Source organism: Ctenocephalides felis, unplaced genomic scaffold, assembly GCF_003426905.1.
Source record: "Ctenocephalides felis isolate EL2017-DRISC unplaced genomic scaffold, ASM342690v1 CF-g0.4_SCAFFOLD_01170, whole genome shotgun sequence".
NCBI classification, from domain to species: Eukaryota; Metazoa; Arthropoda; class Insecta; order Siphonaptera; family Pulicidae; genus Ctenocephalides; species Ctenocephalides felis.
The window spans coordinates 20,578,548-20,598,522 of NW_020537324.1; the positions used below are offsets into that span (position 1 = coordinate 20,578,548).

At 30.5% G+C, this 19,975-nt stretch overlaps 1 protein-coding gene across 1 annotated transcript in view; it reads left to right on the forward strand.

The window, feature by feature from the left end:
* The window catches only part of LOC113366315, a 487,278-nt gene that overhangs the window by 115,747 nt on the left and 351,556 nt on the right, over positions 1-19,975 (forward strand). The window contains exon 2 of the mRNA XM_026607905.1: positions 15,644-15,683. The gene's annotated coding sequence lies outside the window, so the exon portion shown is untranslated. The remainder of the gene's footprint in view (positions 1-15,643; positions 15,684-19,975) is intronic.

Consider the following 19,975-nt stretch of genomic DNA (forward strand, 5'->3'; position numbering starts at 1 on the left):
TTTACCACAATATCTCCAAACATTTCTCTCTGCCCTCCCTTTATCATACGAGTTGGGTTATGGATGCGTGGAAGTGTTTCTATACATAAATTACGTAGCAGTGCTTAAATACGCTATAAATCATATCCAACAATGTAATCCGAGTTGCCGCGGGTGTAGGTGCAATGCGAGCGGCGCTAATACGATCGCGTTAGGACAATTTTTAAAATCAACCAACTTGAAAGGATAATCAGTTCGTCACTGTCTGTACGACTATATGTCTTATGCTCCTCTTTGTCTTATGGCACGATTATCTCGTATTTCTGCGCCGGGTTATTGATAATAAAAATATTTTATGGCATCTTATTTTTAGTAACTCGTAGCAACCTGCTACGCTGCCCTATATGCGTATGCTCGGTCCTATTATGATAACGGTTTTGCACAAACGCATGATATTTTATGCAAAAAATATAGCCCAAGTTGTAATAAAAACTTTATATAGTACTACAACTTTTTAATACCATAGGCTTATATGCGTATTAATATTACAGGATTGCAGTATAATTGCGCTTGTGCAGGTTCTTGATAAATTGTTTGTGACCCTTTATAAAATTACATCGAACACCTAATATTATGTTATATTCTACTATTACATAGTAGATATAGATTGCGAAAAATTTGAATTCGATATATTATATATATTTTATAAATTACAATCTGTCTAAATAGAAAGACATTGAGTAATTAGTTTGACGAATAACATCGAATTTTAAAAGGAAAACCCAGTGGTTCACCTTTTACTAATGTATTAAATTATATTTTAATTAAATTTTGGTATTATAAAGAAAAAGAGAAACTAAAATATTTACATACAATTATAAATAAGGTACATTACAGAGACAACATATACACATACATACACACACCTATCATAGTTAATATGGTAGAACAACTTATTGATTAAAGTGTTACATCTTTTTAGTCTTATATTATATGTGGTATTGTAAAGACTTGCTCAGTTCATATGTATGATGGTCAATTTTGCTCTTGAATTTAAGGTCACTCTTTTTAATTTCTTCACTGATTGTGAGTGTATCGGTGTCTTAATGAATTAACCATGTCGGTTTAGCAGCACCCCATAGATGGATGCCATACATCCGAACTGGTTTGTGATATATTATATGGGTTCACTTATATGTAAGCGGCTAGAGCAACTGGACATGAATCAGAGGACCCAGGTTGATCCCACTTTGAGAAGCCTGATGTCAAGCAGTAGTATATATATATATATATATATATATATATATATATATTAATAGCAATATATTTTCAAACAAAAATAGTCTTCATCCGACATTGCTGCATTAATTAAATATTCGCCATATAGCAGAAAGTATAATAATAAAATTTATTACATAGAGATGAGACAACCGTTTGGTTTGCCATTTGTAAAATCGACGTAGTATTAAGTCAATTTAGCTTAAGGACTCCTCAAAACAATAAGAAACTTATATTATATGAATAATAAGTTTTAAATTAGACAATAGTATATTTCAAATTACAAACGACGTTTACTCTTATCAAGACCATTACTCAATTTTATCTCCTGCTCCTTTTTCCCTCGCGGGAAATCTTCGAGTTCTAGCTTAATGAAAACCATTATATTGTTGTTTATCTGAAAATTTTATTTCGAAACTTCCTAGTAAGCAATGTAATGTAATGTTATTACATAAGCTTTCGTATCATGTACGTAGTATAATAGATGTTAATTATGCAAATATAAAATAACAACAAATGGAAGTGAAGTCAAAAGTAATTATTATGAAAAGGATTGTTAATTGAGTAAAGGAAAGGAATAATTTCGTAACATGATCATGATCATGGACTATCGTAAACATAATGTTAATTGAGTAAAGGAAATGTATTATTTCATAACATGATCAAAGACCATTGTAAACATAAACTCTTCGCTCTTATCGTTTTAAAAAAAATCTCAATTTGGCAACAAATTCTTGATAAACCTTTATAACATATAGATATATTTTATATTATATGAAGATCATAATTATTATTTTTTTAATTAACTTAATTCTGTGATCTGAGCATACAAAAACTATGAGCAGAGATTAAATTTTGAATTTTCAATAGTTGGTTGTTTCATAATGTCGTATGCGCTGTGATGTATGTATGCTGAATGTAATATTTCTCTCGATGATGCATCTACTACAGCTCAACAAATCAACCACGAAAGAAAGGTGTGCTATTTTTCATTTTAATAACTAGATGTAACAGAATCGTATTTTTATTTGTTTCTTGTTTATTTATAATTTGACCTATTGTCGTTACATAAATTTACGTTAATTTAAGTACTTTGGACAATCATCAACTTACAAATAATATAATTTTTAATAAAATTGAATTATTATTAGAATTAGGAATTGAAATGTGAAACTTTCAGACTGGAATTTTTCAAAGTGCCCTTCTACAACATGCATAACTAACAATTTATCTAGAATTATAGATTATATAAAACAGATGTTTATTTTCTGGTGATTATTAATTTGGTCCTTTTGCATTAATTTATAGCCATTTAGCATGTGCAGAAATAAAAACAAAGGACACAAAACCAAAATTATTATACGAATGGCACTTAGTAATTATACCATCACAACAAATACACAAGAATTTCGACTGCATATGATTTATCAAGCTTTAATTTCAATTTCCAGTTCTCCGTCTGCGCAATAAATATCACCGCGATATAAATTATGAAATTATTGTTGACAAGAAGCAACTTTTTATTTCCTGTTCGTGGCATCAACCGAACCCCTTAAAGCAAACGACGGGTGGTCGGAGAGGATTTGGTGAAATATTATTTACATCGTCGTCACCATAATACGTTGTGAGCAATGTATTAAATTATACCGTAGCATAAATACAACGCAAACGGGGATCAGGATCACGCAACCTTTGGAGGAAAACATAATAACATTCGTAAAGAGCATACAAGTATTAGGGAAACATTTATGTTAAAAAATATATTAATTTTAATAGGTAGTTTTATCGTTTTTCTATTGAAATTTAACTGTATCGTCTTCATTTTTTTAACAAAAGTCGTAACTAAAGCAGGTACTATATAATCTTATCATCAACTGATAAATATAATAATTTTTAATAAAATTGAATTATTATCTTTTACGAATTTTTATTGATGAATTTTAGCATCAGCAGAATTAAGAAAAATTATCATTGAAATTTTTATATACTCATTAAATATATATTGAATACTGAAAATGTTACCTTCGTTGAATTTTTAACCAGGGCTTGTTTACTTCCCTTAGTATTCCCATAAAGAGAGTTATAGTAATTGCAAAAAAAACGGAAATGAAATTTTTTGCATATCTTCACGTTTCAGACAGGAAATAAAATAGAGGAGACAGATAGACATATAAATTGGTAGGATGATAGACGTGTAGGCAGGTAGACAGGTAAACAGGTGTACAAGTTGACTTGAAAACTTGAGCACACGTGGACAGATAAAGGGTAAAAATGAAGTCAAGTGTAAAAATGAAGAAGGTATAGAAGTCAAACGGTAGACAGGAAAACAGGTAGATAAATATAGACAAGTAGACGGATGGACATGCGGACAGGTAGACAGTCAGACATATATATATTATAAATATAAATATAATAAATAGATTTATTCATCGAGTTTATTTTATTTATTGCAGTACCATAATTTTAATTAATTAAATAGTGACATCGCTATGATATAGTATTTTGAATTTCATTTTTCAATCGTAAAACTGCAATAAAGCAACATTTAGCTTTTCACTCTTTTTTCTAAACTTAGCTCTTTATTTCTCAATTTTGTACTCAATATATTAATTGAAATCAAATATTTAACATTTTGGCTATATCTATAAATATTTGTATTTCTAGATTGTGTAATCTGTAAATCTAAAAATGAATATTGATTTCAATCTATTATTTACATCGGGAAGTTCATTCAACTTGCCACTTACAACTAGGTTTTAATTATCTTAACTAAAACTTTGTATAAAATTTTTCATTATTATTCAATTATTCTATACCCACTCGACAATTGACATCTCCTTGAGTCGGTTTTCAACGGAATTTCTGAAGTGTGTCTCAGAATTGTTTAGACTACATTTCTTGGTAAGTGTTTACATTATTGATATAATTAATTATTTCACTTCTCTTTTAAATTGGTAATTGAATTTGTTAATAATACAATTACGAACACTTATCTCCCGAAATAATAAATTCAAAACATCAGGAGGGTTTGTAATTAACCAGTTATCTGTGGCGCTCCCATGGAAAAGACAGGTTTATTTTACGTAATTGAAAAATGATATTACTACATTTTACTTCTTTTTTGATATAAGCATATAATACATACGTATTAAAGTAAAAACGGATTGCAATTTATGCAACTTGCCTTTAGGAAAAATGCCACTGACAACTACTTATTTTATATAATCTTAACGACTTGACATTTATGAATATATTTTTCCACCAATTTCAATTTTTTTTTTAAATTATTTCTCATAAACAATCTGAACTTTTGGTTTAATGATGTTATTTGCTGTTGGGTACATGGCGTTTAGAATTTCCTTAAATAAATATATTGCTTCTCAATTTATAAGATCTTGCGGCAACTTTTTTTTCAGTTTTCTGATGGTAAATTGTTTTTGGAGATCTTTTATTAGTATGTTTGGGTGCTATATTAATGATATAATTTCAATTTGAATAGTAAGTCGTCACTGTTTTATACGCCTGACGAATATGCTCGTCAATACACAAAATTTTACCATTTCTTCATGACAATTATCAATAAAATATTGTGAATTTTATATCGAATGGAAAAACAACTACTGAGTTGTTTTTTCCAACATGCCTTTGTAGTATACAATGTCCCTTTTCGGCCGACTATTGTAAATTCATCAAATTTATTGAATGTCCTTTACTGGGCAGGTGTAAATAAAAGAGATAATAAAAAAAATTCTTCATGACGAGTATATTTGTCAATCACAGTTAACTGGTTAAATAAGCATTATCCATGCATTACTACAATAAGAGTCTCTATTATTTGTTATACACTAATTGGTATTATATACCTGTAAATCTACAGGTGTGCCTGTTGCAAACTTTTCAATGTCTCTACTATTCCGTGATATCATTTCTTTGTTTATTAAATAACAGTAACCGCAGCGCCGCAACAATTAACTTTCGGTCTCGGATCATCGGGGGGCGCCTGCGTGTGCGCGATGCCTGGCGCGCGGCCAGAATCGCATTGTGAATCCGCGAGATGATACATAACACACGGCAATGAGCAATACAGCGATATGAACTGAATAGACTGCCAGTTGGTCATGTTTCTATGGAAATTGATAATTGATTGATAATTAATCATAATAACAGGGATTAGATAATTGAGTAATAATTTGAATCCTTTCTCACATTTCGTCTTTTACTAACAGGGTTGTCTAGAAACCACGTCCACATGATTATTTGTGTCTACCAGCATCGCCTATAGACGACAATCTGTGTGTTGACTTTTGCTTCAATATTTATCACTAAGAAAATGAGTTAAATTATTGAGAATTATAATTTCTCATAGGCTTCTTTATTTGTGTAATTTTTACTTTTTAAATTTTTCATTTTTCCATGGACGGCATCTACTCGATTACCTGTGTATTTACACGAGTGACGTCCATAGACGACATCCGCATGACGTATTTTGTGTACTTGTGTCGTTCATGAACCGCATGTTGTCGGAATAGCTTATTGTATTTGATTCAATAGCTATTCCGAGAATTTTGTAAAATTGAGTATATTAAGGAAACAATTGATGCTATTTGCTTGGAAGGTGGCCCAGTCGGATGGTTGCTTGAAGTCCGGAATTCTCATATCGCTGTAGGAATTGGATTGACTTGAGGAAGGAATTGACTTCAGGAGCACAATAAGGAACACTGGCTGCGATTAATAAAGTATTTATTCACACAAATAACATAAAACTCGGAAAATACTATAAACTCATACGGAAAAACAATTGAACCACGACATGAATAAACGAGCGAGAGCTTAAAACGCTCATGATTAGCGTTTATATGCAAATCTCTTCTGTCGGGATTGCCAGAGACTAAGTATTTGTCCGACTCCGACAAATGCAGCTTGATCGCGCCATCCACCGTTTCAAGATTTTTCATTATGAGTTAAAGTACTGGTAGTTCTAATAATATTGTAATATATCGTTGTGCCTGCTCAGTTCTGTGACATTACTAATGAACACTCGTAGCGAAGTTAATAATAATGAGTAAAACATCTTAAAATTATGCTACTTCTGTTCCGGTAATTATTTTGTGTCCTTTTTATTAATAGGCTTATAAGGGAAAATTTGTATGTAAATTTTTAGTGAGTTTGTACATAATTTTTATTTGTGCATTAATTTCACAGATCTTAATTGTGTATTCTTATGACATAGGTTTAATTCAGCAAACACCAAGAAAAGATTTAATCAGTCATGTGTTGACGTTGGTAATTGAACAATTTTAAATACAATATAGCCTCGATTAGCTGGACTAATTGCTGTCGATGGGCATTCGGACAATCGAAAATCCGGATCATCGAATGTATGAAGATAGATATATCAACAAAAATAATGTTTATTAAGAAATCGAAACTTCCTTATGTATGTACATATATATTTTCTTAGATTTCATTACATACATATACTAAATTGGTTTATTAGCATTTATATATAAACTAGCATAAAAAACTTCGTGCCACAATTGGGTAGTTGTGGCACCATTATAGTTTCTGAAACAACACTTGTACGAACAGCAAAAATCCATTCCAAGCTCACCCAATTAACAAAATCAAAAAGTTAGGTGTATAATAAGGGGAAAATAAAGGATCTACGAATCCAGCATAGTTTTGATCTCCGTATGGAAATTAGATATTTACAGAGTGTGAAAGAAATCAATAAGGACTTTACCGGCGCTTCGTCCTAAAACCGCAGGAAATGCTCTCAGTATTGCATCGGCCTCAGTATGCATTTATGATATGCAGATTGTGTACAACAGCCACAACACTGATACTGACTTCTCGATGATTCATTAGGTTATAAACGTTACAATGCGCTCTGTGTTACTGCATAAGCGGATATTATTATAATTCCGGGACACACACATTGTGACTTTGGAACGTTTTACTCACTAAGAGGAGTTGCGAGTTTTCTTGTAGGTTGTTATTGGTCTCAGAAGTGTTTATTGAAATCAGGCACACTCGAATGGGTTTTCTATGATAATAAAGTTTTCTCATTATTCATACAATGGGACAACGAACTAATATTTTTGCATAAAAAATGCGAAGCAAATACTTGAATTCAATCGAGGCATTTTAAAAGGCTTCAAATTAAATTTGTTTTTCAATTACTGGTTAATTAGTTTACATCAGTTTAAAGTATTTTCGAAATCACACTAAAATTATAAACTTGGTAACTCACTGTGGTAGCATTATTTCATGTAGAAAGTATATCAATCCACTCCAGAGAATTCTATTCAAATCTATTCCTGCTCAGTATTAGCTTTACTTCAATATTTACTTTTAATTTTAATAGTTTTAAGATTTTGTATTAGTGTTATGGTTCACCTTCCAATTTGAATGGTGAATATATTTTTATTAAATAACATTGGCAATTAAGTAAGATAATCAGAGTGGGCTACCGCATAAATCTGGGAAAACGGGGATACTATGAGGATATGTTTAGTTTTTCACTAAATAATGTCAGTAAACATAATATTTATTTATTTATTTATTTTTTTTAACTCGTTTTATTTAGCAATCAGAAATACATAAAGATTCCTATGAGCTAAAATGACAATATATAAGAGTGATGCCTAAGAAGAGCTCCAATGAGATCTTCTCAGTTTAACAATTAATATGATTATATTAAATTAGACCTAATCTAAGACTAAGTCTAAAGGCCATTGTCGTTTCAATCTCCTTATGCCATACTGTTTAGTAATGCCAACTATTGATGGGTTCGAATGTGAGTTCAGTTTGCGTTTGTATTTTTCCTTGAATTCTTTGAACGTTAAATGCGCCGTTTTCATGTTGAGGTCGCTGTGAATGGTTTCATTTGTTACGTACCACGGAGAATTAAGAATTGTACGTAAAATTTTTGACTGAGTTCTCTGCATTATAGCTATATTTGATTTGTAAGCACATCCCTAGAGCTCAATTCCGTAGGTCCAGATTGGTTTAATGATAGATTCATATAGCAACAACTTATTTTCAACAGAGAGCTTAGACTTTTTACGCAGTAGCCAATCAAATATTTATATCTGTCGTTATATGGCAGCAAAAATCTGATGTGGTACTGACTTTTATTGCAAGTTTTGCGAAAACCCATTTATGTAGTAAAAACAATCTAATAAAATAATGTGAAAATAAGCGGAAAATAGCATGTAAATCATTTGGAGATGATATGATAACATTTTAAAAAATATCTAAGTTTTTCCACGCGATTCAATGGAGTTCAAGTATATTTGGGATGGTCTGCTTTGGTTACCAACTCCTCATAAAAAGTTTCTAGTTGAAATTATTTTATACATGACTATGTTATATTCTAATCTATGTGAGGAAATACACAATGCCTAAGATATAATATTTATTGAATAAAATATATTTTTTTAATTGAATACTGCAATTTTAATAAAATCTTCTTGTTTTTTGTGCGACGCAGTTACACCGTCAACTGTAATTGATATTATAGATTTTTATATTTTAACTAGTGAATTATTTTTGGTATATAATTTATCACAGTAATATAACATGCTAAAAGTACATAATGTTTTCTCAATCATATGATAGCTGAGCTATCCTAAAGATATGGTCACAATTATTATGGGACTCTATAAACATCCACGGCGTGCAAAAGCCATCCTCTATACTCAATTTCTGCATATAAATAATTCTCAAAAGCCATTAGAATGATAAATCTGACATGCTTCGATATATATAGGTATATAAATGTGTGATTTTTCATAAACATCGTTTTGTGCGAACTTTTAAGTACGGCACTCCCAATATTATCAGCGCAGTGATCTTGCAGTTCGCTCCATTAACGTATTCTGATAACCGTTAACGATTATTGCGAAAGAAATTACCCGGCCGTGAGAAGTGATTGTAGAAAGAGAGAAGCAGTCCCCGTTAAAACTTTATTATATTATTAATGTTTCGTAGCGCTCCAACAGAGTTATCCAGAAATAAGTTTGTTGCAATTGATCTTTTATCCTTATACTAATCAGATATAACAGATCGTTTATTGAACTTTCTTGCTCGATATTATGATCAGTCTTCGATACTTTTGCAAATATTTATGACATTTTTATGGAGATAACTGATGTAGTTTATGTTTATGCTTTAAGTGAATTATTATGGTGTCATAAATTATAAAGACAAGTAGTAATATAAATAATGAGATATGATGATGAAGATTTTACTACTAACTACATAAAAATATATGAATTCCATCTATATATCAATTGATATGGGAAGTGGTTAATAAAATTTTATATGTAATTTTTGAGGAAAGTCTAATTTAAAGTATAAACACATATCATCTGCTTACAATTATGATGAGAATATATAGGGCAGTGATTCCCAATCTTTTTTGGGTCCCGCCCTACCTTGAGTTTTCTAAAAACCTTATGCGCCCCACGTTGGGAATCACTGATATAGGGTATCCCTTAATTAAACGCTAGTCGAAACTCAGTGATAATTGGGGAGGGTGGACACGGTTGTGCCAGTTTTTTTTTGACCAGCCAAAATTTTGTTAATTTACTAATTAGATGGGTGATACGTAAATTAAACGGTAATTTGAACATTTGTCTACGTGGAAGTACTGCAGTAATTTCCTCAAATAGGATGAATTTGTCATAAAATCAAATCATACAAGAAAAGGGCGAATGTTACAACCGTCGACACCCCCAGGATGGCTGTAACAGACATAAAAATGGGTTAAAAAATAATAGCTATAAACACCAAAATGATTTATAACGACTTTTATCAGAAATATGCAACATAACACAATCTAATCATTTAAGCAAAGCGTATGAATATAACAAAGTATAACAAAAATGTAATTTTTTAATCAATGTTTTTTTTATCATAGTTATTCTGCAATCTACAAAAATAATTACATTTAGCAGAGAATGCTGACAAGTTGTTTACAATTAATTATCTACAAATTAGTAGATACACCCAGTGAAAAAAACTATAAATCTACTATATTAGATCTCCAGGTAATTTTTTTAGCCTGGTCGGCTGGTCTTCCTGGTATAAATGACATGCTAGTTGGTTAGGATGGACGTCAATTCTGTTCTTATAATTAGTGGTAACCATTGATATATATCAAAGTTAGCATGAAATCTTAGTGATTTTTTTGTATTGAAATTTTCTTTACCTTTCTCTTTCATATTTTGTCTTAGTTATGTTAGATTTTTTCTTTATCTGTTTAACCTTCTCCCGAAAAGGACAAGATTCCCAATTACATGTCACAATTGTACCCAAAGTACACTTTTTAAAACAGTCATCTTTATGACTGAGATAAATTATCTACGCTAAAACTAATTACTGGTAATTATATACTAATGTTCAACTTACAGCAAATAACAAACGAAGTGATCTATTTGCATACACGTAACAGTTATTGTTAAAAGAAATCGACCCAAAGAAACTATTTTTTGGCTTTTTAATAGCAATGCAGTCTACAAACTGAACACAAAAATGGGAACATGTTCAAACAAACATACATCTTTCTGCTTCTAGACCCTATCTCAAAATCAGTATAGTTTAGCTATTAAGGCGACTGTCACTACCGTACCCAGTTTTTCCTCCGGATAGTATAATTATAATACTTCCTTTCAAGTGCGAACTAGAGCTTTGGTCAAACTGTGACTAAATACTGTGGTTAATTTTTATTAATTTTGTCCATTTGATCTTTAGAACCGTAATCGTAAATAACGATTCTAAAACCTTATGGTAGGTCAATTTTTATTGCTCAACTAAACTTTTGTTTCGAAAGAACCTTGACTCCAAAGCTAATTCTCTCGTAGTGTCATTTTATATCTTTATGCACGAAATCGTGCTCAGCTGCTCCTCGAATAGCTTCGGTTTTAAAAGCATTTATCGTTTTATTGCCGTAAATATAAGGACGAACACCTTCCGAGACATGTATTTCAGCTCTATGGAGACTCGTGGTAGATAACGCATATCCACGATCTCTGACTGAAGAGAAGACCACTAAAAAGTTGGCGGATTCGCAGTTATCTCTTTAAAATAAGAGATGATATAATATAAGAGACGGCTGAGAATTTTACTTAAGCATTTCGAAGCGTCGTGATTCCATTTGAAGTGCGGGGTGACGCGGAATTATTCTATCGGAGCGAAGACGATTTGTTTGTGTAGTGTAGCGTTAAAGAAATTGCAGTAAAGCATAAAGCACGCGGAAAAAATGAGAAATACGACCGTATATGTGCATATAAATCACACGAACTTGTCGACATTTCTCCTTCTATTTATTTAAATTTTTATGAAAATTATGAAAACTCCTGCTGAGTTATGGAAATATTTTCTAGGACTAATATCTCGGAACATATTAAGATTGATGTACGATGAAAACAAAAGGTCCAACCTTCACGGACTTGAATTACTTTAATTAAAAAAATAGAAACTAATTTATTATCAAGTCTACATCATTTTTAACCATGATCCTAACAAAATTATGTGTAATTACATTATTCATCAATCGTTGCATTTTAATATATTACATTACTTAACTTTCTATATAATATACTATACAATTTTAAACATTTTTAACTTTCTATAGGATAAGTTATAGTAATCGCAAAAAAAATTAAAAGGATTGGCCGTGACTTTGCCGGATTTCACCTTGTATCCCGTGTTATTTTAAAAGCATGATTTGTACCGGAATTAGATCTTTTGTCCCGGATTGTCCCGGTTTTTTTAAAAATTAGCAGATGAATTAACAAAAATTATGAAAACAAACAAACAAGTGCTAAATTTTTCAAAATATTTATGAATAAAATTGAATAGAATATTATACTATAATAATAGAATATTATAATAAATAAAGTTCTTACTAAAAGTCCGAAATTCTTATAAAAGAAAAGATTTATATAAAAAAGCGTTATTATACCGTCCCGGATTAGAATAACTAAAAATTGCCGTCCCGGTTTTGACTTTGAAAATTATGGTCACCTTATTATTTTGGTTTCAAAAATTTCTGAACATTTCAGCATACCTTGGAGAAAATCTAGGTGTATGTATATATGTATATGTGTGGATACAATGTTTCGTCGACGTTTTTGGGTGCACCGCTTAACCGACTTCAATGATTTAAAAAGCAATCAATTCCTATTGATAAGCAGACATGCTGATTAGTTTTTGGCAAAAGTTTTATAGTCGTTTCGGAGATACGGAGCTAAGAGTGTAGAAAATGGAAATCAAGTCTGTGAGAGAACGGAGCATCCGAATTAAATAATTCGAAGAACATTCCACTTGTATAGACGTAGTAAAAAATTAACAAATTTTTTTATTGGTTTTGGAGATCCAGCAAAAACAGTTTAAAAAATGTCATTTGGCGGTCAAGAATCAGATCTTTCGACAGTGTGGTTTACCCGACATAAATAGGTATCAAAAACTTTCAAGAACTTTTAAAATTTTCAAACATAAGAAAAAGTCAGCTTTCCTGCAACAGTAAGTGCATTTATTAATTATGAGTGTGAATTGATGATTAAACATCATTTCCTACGTTAATGAGGATTGATTGGATGATATTGAGGATGAAATTTACTATGGATTTATTATACAAAAATGTCTATTGTGTGATTTGAGAATTCTTGTAATATTTTATACAATTTTCTTTTAAACTTAACTAAATGTCAAACAGATCGCGATTTGTCAGTTCTGAAAGATCGGTTTATTTGTTGTCGCTAGTGGTGAAACTAAAGATGATATGACAGAGTGGGCGCGCCCGGGAGGGTCAATTGCCCCATTGACCCGAGCGTGACGTCCGCGCTCTTCTCCGTTGCCAACGAGCGAATCACCGCTTATAAAAGACTTATATTGTCCTGAAGACTTATATTGCCCGCTCACATCTTTAAATAGCGAATAGTCGTATGAAAGCGAAGAATCATACTGATCGTCACTAGACATGATCTGCTATGATTTTCAAATAGACTTCAAGTGGAACGAAATTTTGATCCCATGATACCCAATAGAATGGATTTTACGAACAGTAAGGCGATTGATTCGATTTTAAATGCGTTTTAGAAAACCTTCGAGTCGTTTAAAAGAATATCGTTTAAAATAAAGGCAAGCACTTCATACATAAGGGGCCGTCTATTAAATACGCGAGCGAGATTTTAAGGATTTTTTGACCCCTCTTCCCTCTTGGTGATACATTGTGATATTCAAAATTAACCCCCCTACCCCACCAAACATCACGTGTATTTTTAGTTACGTGAAAAAACTGTAAAATTTTTCATTTTTTTTTTTAAATGTTTGAATTTCTTTAAAAAATTAGTTAAAAAATAAATACACGTGATATGTTACTATACCCCTCTCTCCCCCACGTGATATTTCGTGATTTTTTGTCAAACCGCCTCTCCCCCTTAAAACCTCATGTTATTAATGGACGCTCCCTAGATGTTCATTATTTACTGAGCTTCATTTCTTCTTACAATGTTAATAAGTACAATTAAATATACTAAAAAAATATTATAATAATGAAAAAATTAAATAAAACGTAGTTTAGGCATGCTCTACTCTTACAAACAATTTACTATTCATGACGTCGATACAAAATTCATTGTGTTTTTGATATTATTATTATATTATGTTTAATATATTATTATTACTATTATATTATTACATCTTATAACAACATATAAATATGTTGTTTTTTCATACATTTTTATTCATGACTTCGACAAAAAAATTCGTAAAAAAATAACTCGAATATTCTGTAATTCTGAAAATTAACAAAAAAAATCTGAGCAGTTTTTTACTGAAATTATTTACTGTTCAATTTTAGTGTTGATTTTTTTATGCAAACTAGTAGAATAAACATTTTTTGACTGAATTTATTTACTGTTCAATTTTATTGATCATAATTTCATGTAAGATGAAAAAACAATTTAATAGTTGAGCAGGATTAAATATAAAATGTTGAATGAATAAATATAAAAACAAAATTATTTTGCATAATATTTACATAAAAGACTTAATTGCATATTATATCATGTAAATTTTAATAAGAGCTAAAAGGTTAATAGTTAATTTAACTTACTAAGATCAATTTTAGTTTTGAAGACAGTTGAGCAAACGACTGAGTATTTTCTATTCTGCATGGGTGCTTTCATTAATCTGACAGATTTGGTTAGATTTGTCAATTGCAGCTTTTTTTGTGTCATTTAAATATTGAAAACCGATATTTTCTATTAATTTTGTTTCGATTGAAAAAGTATGTTTAAAAAAAGGGGTTTTGAAACCGGCTTTTAAAAACTAACAAATTCTAATATAATTATAATTAGATCTAATATATATAATATAAATAATATAATTATAATTAATTCTTGTAAACTATCACAAAAGCCAAAAGGTAAGAGTAAATTAAGATTATACATATAAACTTACTAAAATCAATTTTAGTTTTAAAGACAGTTGGGCAAACGTTCGAGTATTATTTATGTTGCAAGGGTGCTTTCATTAATGTGACCGATTTGGCTACATTTGTCAATTGCAATTTTTGGGTGTTATTGAAAACAGATATTTTGTATAAAAATTTGTTTCGAACTGAAAATATATGTCTAAAAAAGGGGTTTCGAAACCAACTTTTAAAAAATAACAAATTCTATTTATGATCATGTACAAACCAAAAATAACATTAATTCTTGTATCTATAGCTCTCAAAACAGATAAATGTAACTGGAAAAATAATTGAATTTTAGTTACATTTTTAGTGCAAATACTGTAGTATAATCAGGTAGGTGATGTCTATGTATGAATGCATGTGTGTCTGAAAACAGTGGAAATATATGAAAGCGAAGAAATGTTTCGGAGAAAATGCGTAAAATATTAAACACATGTCCGAAAAAATACGATCTATCAAAACGCATAAAGAATTCAGAACCCATTCCCGTTCTAGTTACATTGGTTCTATCGTCCGTCCGAGGCGAGCAAGGTATTCGTACTGCAGTTGCACATTTACCTGTGATGGAATAACAAATGACTGGAAACTCCATTTGCATTATTCAGAACGTTTCAGCTTTCTGTACGGAAATGTTTCTGGTCTCTATTCGTATATTCTGTGCGTTTTCAACGTGGGCGTTTACTTAATTACTGTCCTTGTTCGTATTCTTTTTAATTACTAATTAGTAGTCAGGTAACGGTTAGTTTAATTAGATTTCTTACTCACCTGTGTGTTCTGTCGGCGGCATCTTTTCAATGTCTACTGTTTGTTGTTGAAAACTAAGACTGTTATCGTTTAGATATATTTTTGTAATGACTTTGTCATGATTTTTTTTTGATATATGTTTCTCTTTTTCAGGAGCAGACACTGGATGTATAGAAGCTTCAAGTTAGTTAATGTAAGTCCTTTGTAATAAGCTGATACATAATAACTGATAGATAAACTTATCTTTATTATTTGTTGAAGATATATTAATTATATACTATATTTGTTTATAATTAACGCAACTCTTTATTAATTAAATTACTAGTTTTTATTTTTAGTAATTTTTAAACCTGTCCTGAATTGGATAAATTTTAATAGTGAATATTTTCTCTGTTTTATGAACGTGGATTTTCGTGGTGCTTCTCACCGTTTTTTTTTTTTTTTATTTTATATGGATAGTGTTACACCACATATGGTAATATTTTTATAACCAGAGTCCTAAATTTGTTTTTTAAGCCGGCAGTAGAAGTATCTTATGAATATTCAAATATTTTATATTTGTTTTTACTAATTACTCTATCTCGTCAATCAACGCCATAAGGGGAGTAACATGCTTTTTACATATTCGTTTTAATATGCAAATTCAAATTAGGGTCACGATTGTAATAATATAAATGATGAAGGCAATTCAAGTTGAAAGTTTTAGTTCCCGTCATAAAATACGGTATAATTTTATAATTATCATTATTACGCAAAGCTCGAAGTTTCCGTACATTATACTGTAAAGGAGCGCAGGTTCTAGATAAATTGTAATGAAAGAGCGGGAAAGCTCAACTTAAATGGTCACATTACTGTAGGTTATGAATTAGTTGGTACTGCAATTGCTATTTATTTAAATAGTTTGCATTAAATATATTATTCCATATTTGTCATGATTTCATTATACTCACTAGACTCTGGCAAGCTTATATTTTAAATTAATATACTTGTCCTATTTAGTTTCTTCACGACTTCAAGTTATCATCTTCTATAATAATTTTTTTTAATTAATACTAAAAGTTAAATTAATTTACTTCATTCTTGTCAAATGCTATCAATGATTTTTATAACTTAATTCGGTTATTTAGTTTAATTCAAGATAGGAATATAAATTATATTATTCAGATACTCTAGAAATCTTATTTAAAGATGATTTTTAGATATCTTATCAAAAATTTCAGTTCACTCAATTTAATTATCATAACATGCAGAATTTATCTTTGTTTAAAATAATAGCGAAAATTTATCATACAATATTAAATAAATATACATTTTTTACCATAACCTACCATAAATTTTAACTATATTTGCGGCATTTTACGAAATTCATTTGTTAATAAAATTAAAACTTACTTTACCTATAATTTTCTGTGATGTTATTATATTTTTAGTTATAATAATTATTTTGGAATCTTTGAACTAATAGTGCTTTTGATTTGAATTGGAAGTTTCCATAGCTTATACAGCTTTATATATGCAAATTTTGTTTGATGATGACTTTATATAAGTAATGTATTCGCAAACCATTTTTTTCGTATTTGAGGATATAATCTTAAATACATTTAATGAATAAGGATACATCGTAGATATACAACTTAGGGGGCGTCTATTAATCACGTGATCATTTTTTTAAGGATTTTTTTCTTCCTCCTTGGTCATACGTGGTGATATTCACAATTACCCCCCCCCTTGCCCCAGCAAATATTACGTGCATTTTTAGTTCCGAAAAAAATGCATTTTTTTAATTTTTTTTGAAAATGTTTGGATTTTTTTTACAAAAAGTCAGGTGAAAAATAAATACACGTGATGTTTTGTGATTTTTTGTTAAATCCCCCCTCTTCCTAAAAGCCTCACGTGATTATTGGACGCCTCCTTACATTATGTTGAATTTCGCTCATAAAGAAAACCACAGGTTTATTTTGGAATTTTTATTAAACTTCGCACTGTGATAGTTAAACAGAACATATTGAAATATTATAGGCCTATGATAAGCGGTTTAATTATAAAAATTAATTAAACTTTGAAAAAGTCGACCGCGCGCAATATATAAGCTTACAGTACTCCATGTCTCGTTAGCTCATTGGGTTTATGACAAGTAGCACTAAAATTGAACTCTTATAAATAAATTGAATCACAGAGTAATTATTATTTTAGTACAATTATCAAAAATGAATACAAATAGCAACTAAAATATTGTTTAAAGAAAAATCTTGAAAATAAATTTCAATAACCAAAATATTGATAAGAATAATTACTGCCAAGAAATTATGATAATGAATGAGAATTGTTGACGAAGATCGAATATTGTATGTGCGTTACGTAGTTATGAAATTTCTTGATATCTCAGGTTGTTGAGTTATAATTTAACCCTTGTAGTTGTGGACTGTATTAAACACTGATTTGTTTAGCATTTCTATATATTTGTTGAGGTTCTAACTACAATCACTGATTTGTTACTAAGTTATAATGAAAGAAGATATATTTATAATTTATTATATATGTTGTTTTGCGGACTTCACTTAGTCCCATTAAAAGCTCCGCTAGAGTCCCTACCAGGTGTAGAAACCATTCTGTATAAAAGCTCGTCATTTTCATGGCCAATATAATAAAACGAAAATACGTCCAAATATTTCTAGGCCGTTGTAGAATATGCATTCAAAATCAAATGCCGTTTAAAATACCAATTTATCGACATCATATTATTTATTAAGAGAAGTGATTCTCGTTGTATAGCCACCGAAGAAAGTATGTATTTTCTCTGAACACACGATCGAGCACGGAACGACAAGTACTGCGAGCGACTCCCGGAATGATTTCGCTTCGCCAAGTGCTACAGAAGGCGGTTTTAGAGCATTTCGCACACGCGACGTATATTCAAAAGGCCTTTATGAAAATCAAGCGTAAAATTGAATGCCTCCGCCGTTTTAGAGTTTCAGACCATGGATGAAATGATATAATTTCGCATCTTCATGGAAATACCCCTTCTCCATGAAGTTAATGGGAATACATTGAATCTCATTAACAAACTGATGCGTAGGCCAACAAGAAGGATTATGTATTGCATGCTCGAGAGTTCTATTAGGAATAGATGGAAATACATACTATAAATAGATGATCATTGGATTGAGTGTGTCTGTGGATTTCAAAGATATTCTTGAATAATACTATTAACTATTAATTATTTTCAGATACATACTACGTATATACGTTAAAGTACCTACTCAACAAATCGTCTTGCAAATGATCCGTAAATTGAGCTAAAATTATGTGATTGACAATATGGTTATTACATCCTTCAAATTAATAATACTAGTACGTACTAGTGACTATTCAGTTCAAATCAAATTAAATACAAATTTACATTTTCTGGAAGCTGATACGAATTCTACTATCAAATGTACTTAGGCTCGCCCGAACGTAAACAGTTAAGAGCGACGGGACTTCTTTCAGAGGTCTCGGGTTCGACACCCACTTCGAGCCTGTTGTCAGGCAACAGTGACAACGATTTTCACTTGGAAATATAGATAGCAATATGTTTCCAAGTGAAAATGGCCCCCACCCGGCATTGCTGCACCATACTCGCCCTATTACAGACATTGTAATAATAATTATTCATACAGAGATATGACAACTGTTTGGGTTGCCATCTTTCAAACAGACTAGCAAAATCAGCACAACAGCTTATAGGACTATTAGGTTCTTATTGCAGTTCAAAAATAAAAAAAAGCAAACAAAATGTACTTTTATGTTAGTCCCATTTTAAGTTATGTATTACATTTTCTAACAATTTTTCAAACTAATGTCTTTATTTTGTCAGCATAATATTTTGTTTTATTATATCATTTTTTTAAATTCATATATTTTTGAATGGCGATTAGAACTTAAAAGTCATAATATGTTCCGATGATGTACTTAACTATGTAGATTTTTCAGAAGGCGATCTAAACAGTTGTCTCACCTCTATGCGATGAATTTCATTATTACAATTCGTAATAGTCTTGAATTTATTATTGATGCAGTAATACCGGGTAAAGGGCTATTTTCACTTGGATAACGTATTGCTATTCTATATTTCCAAGTCAAAGATGATGTCACTACTGCTTGACATCAGGCTACTCGATTATCAAACTTTTTGATTCAAATCTAATCGCTCTAACTTACCTACAAGCGATTACTTTTATTTTCTTTTTTTATTCTCTAAATTAATTTTTATAAATACCAATAATTTAAATATATCAGTCGTCTATATTTAGTTGTTCACAAATATCGCAAAATTATTCCGATTAGTGGCCCCAGACGTAGTTGTTTCTTATATTCCTTCATCTTTGTGAGTATGTTTCAAAATAGAATTAAACTCATTTCCTCGCAAGCTTAAAATTCAATTTTCGTTGTAAAGCCTTTTTGCGATGACCTACCCTTCTTATATCGGATTAATCCTCATTTGAA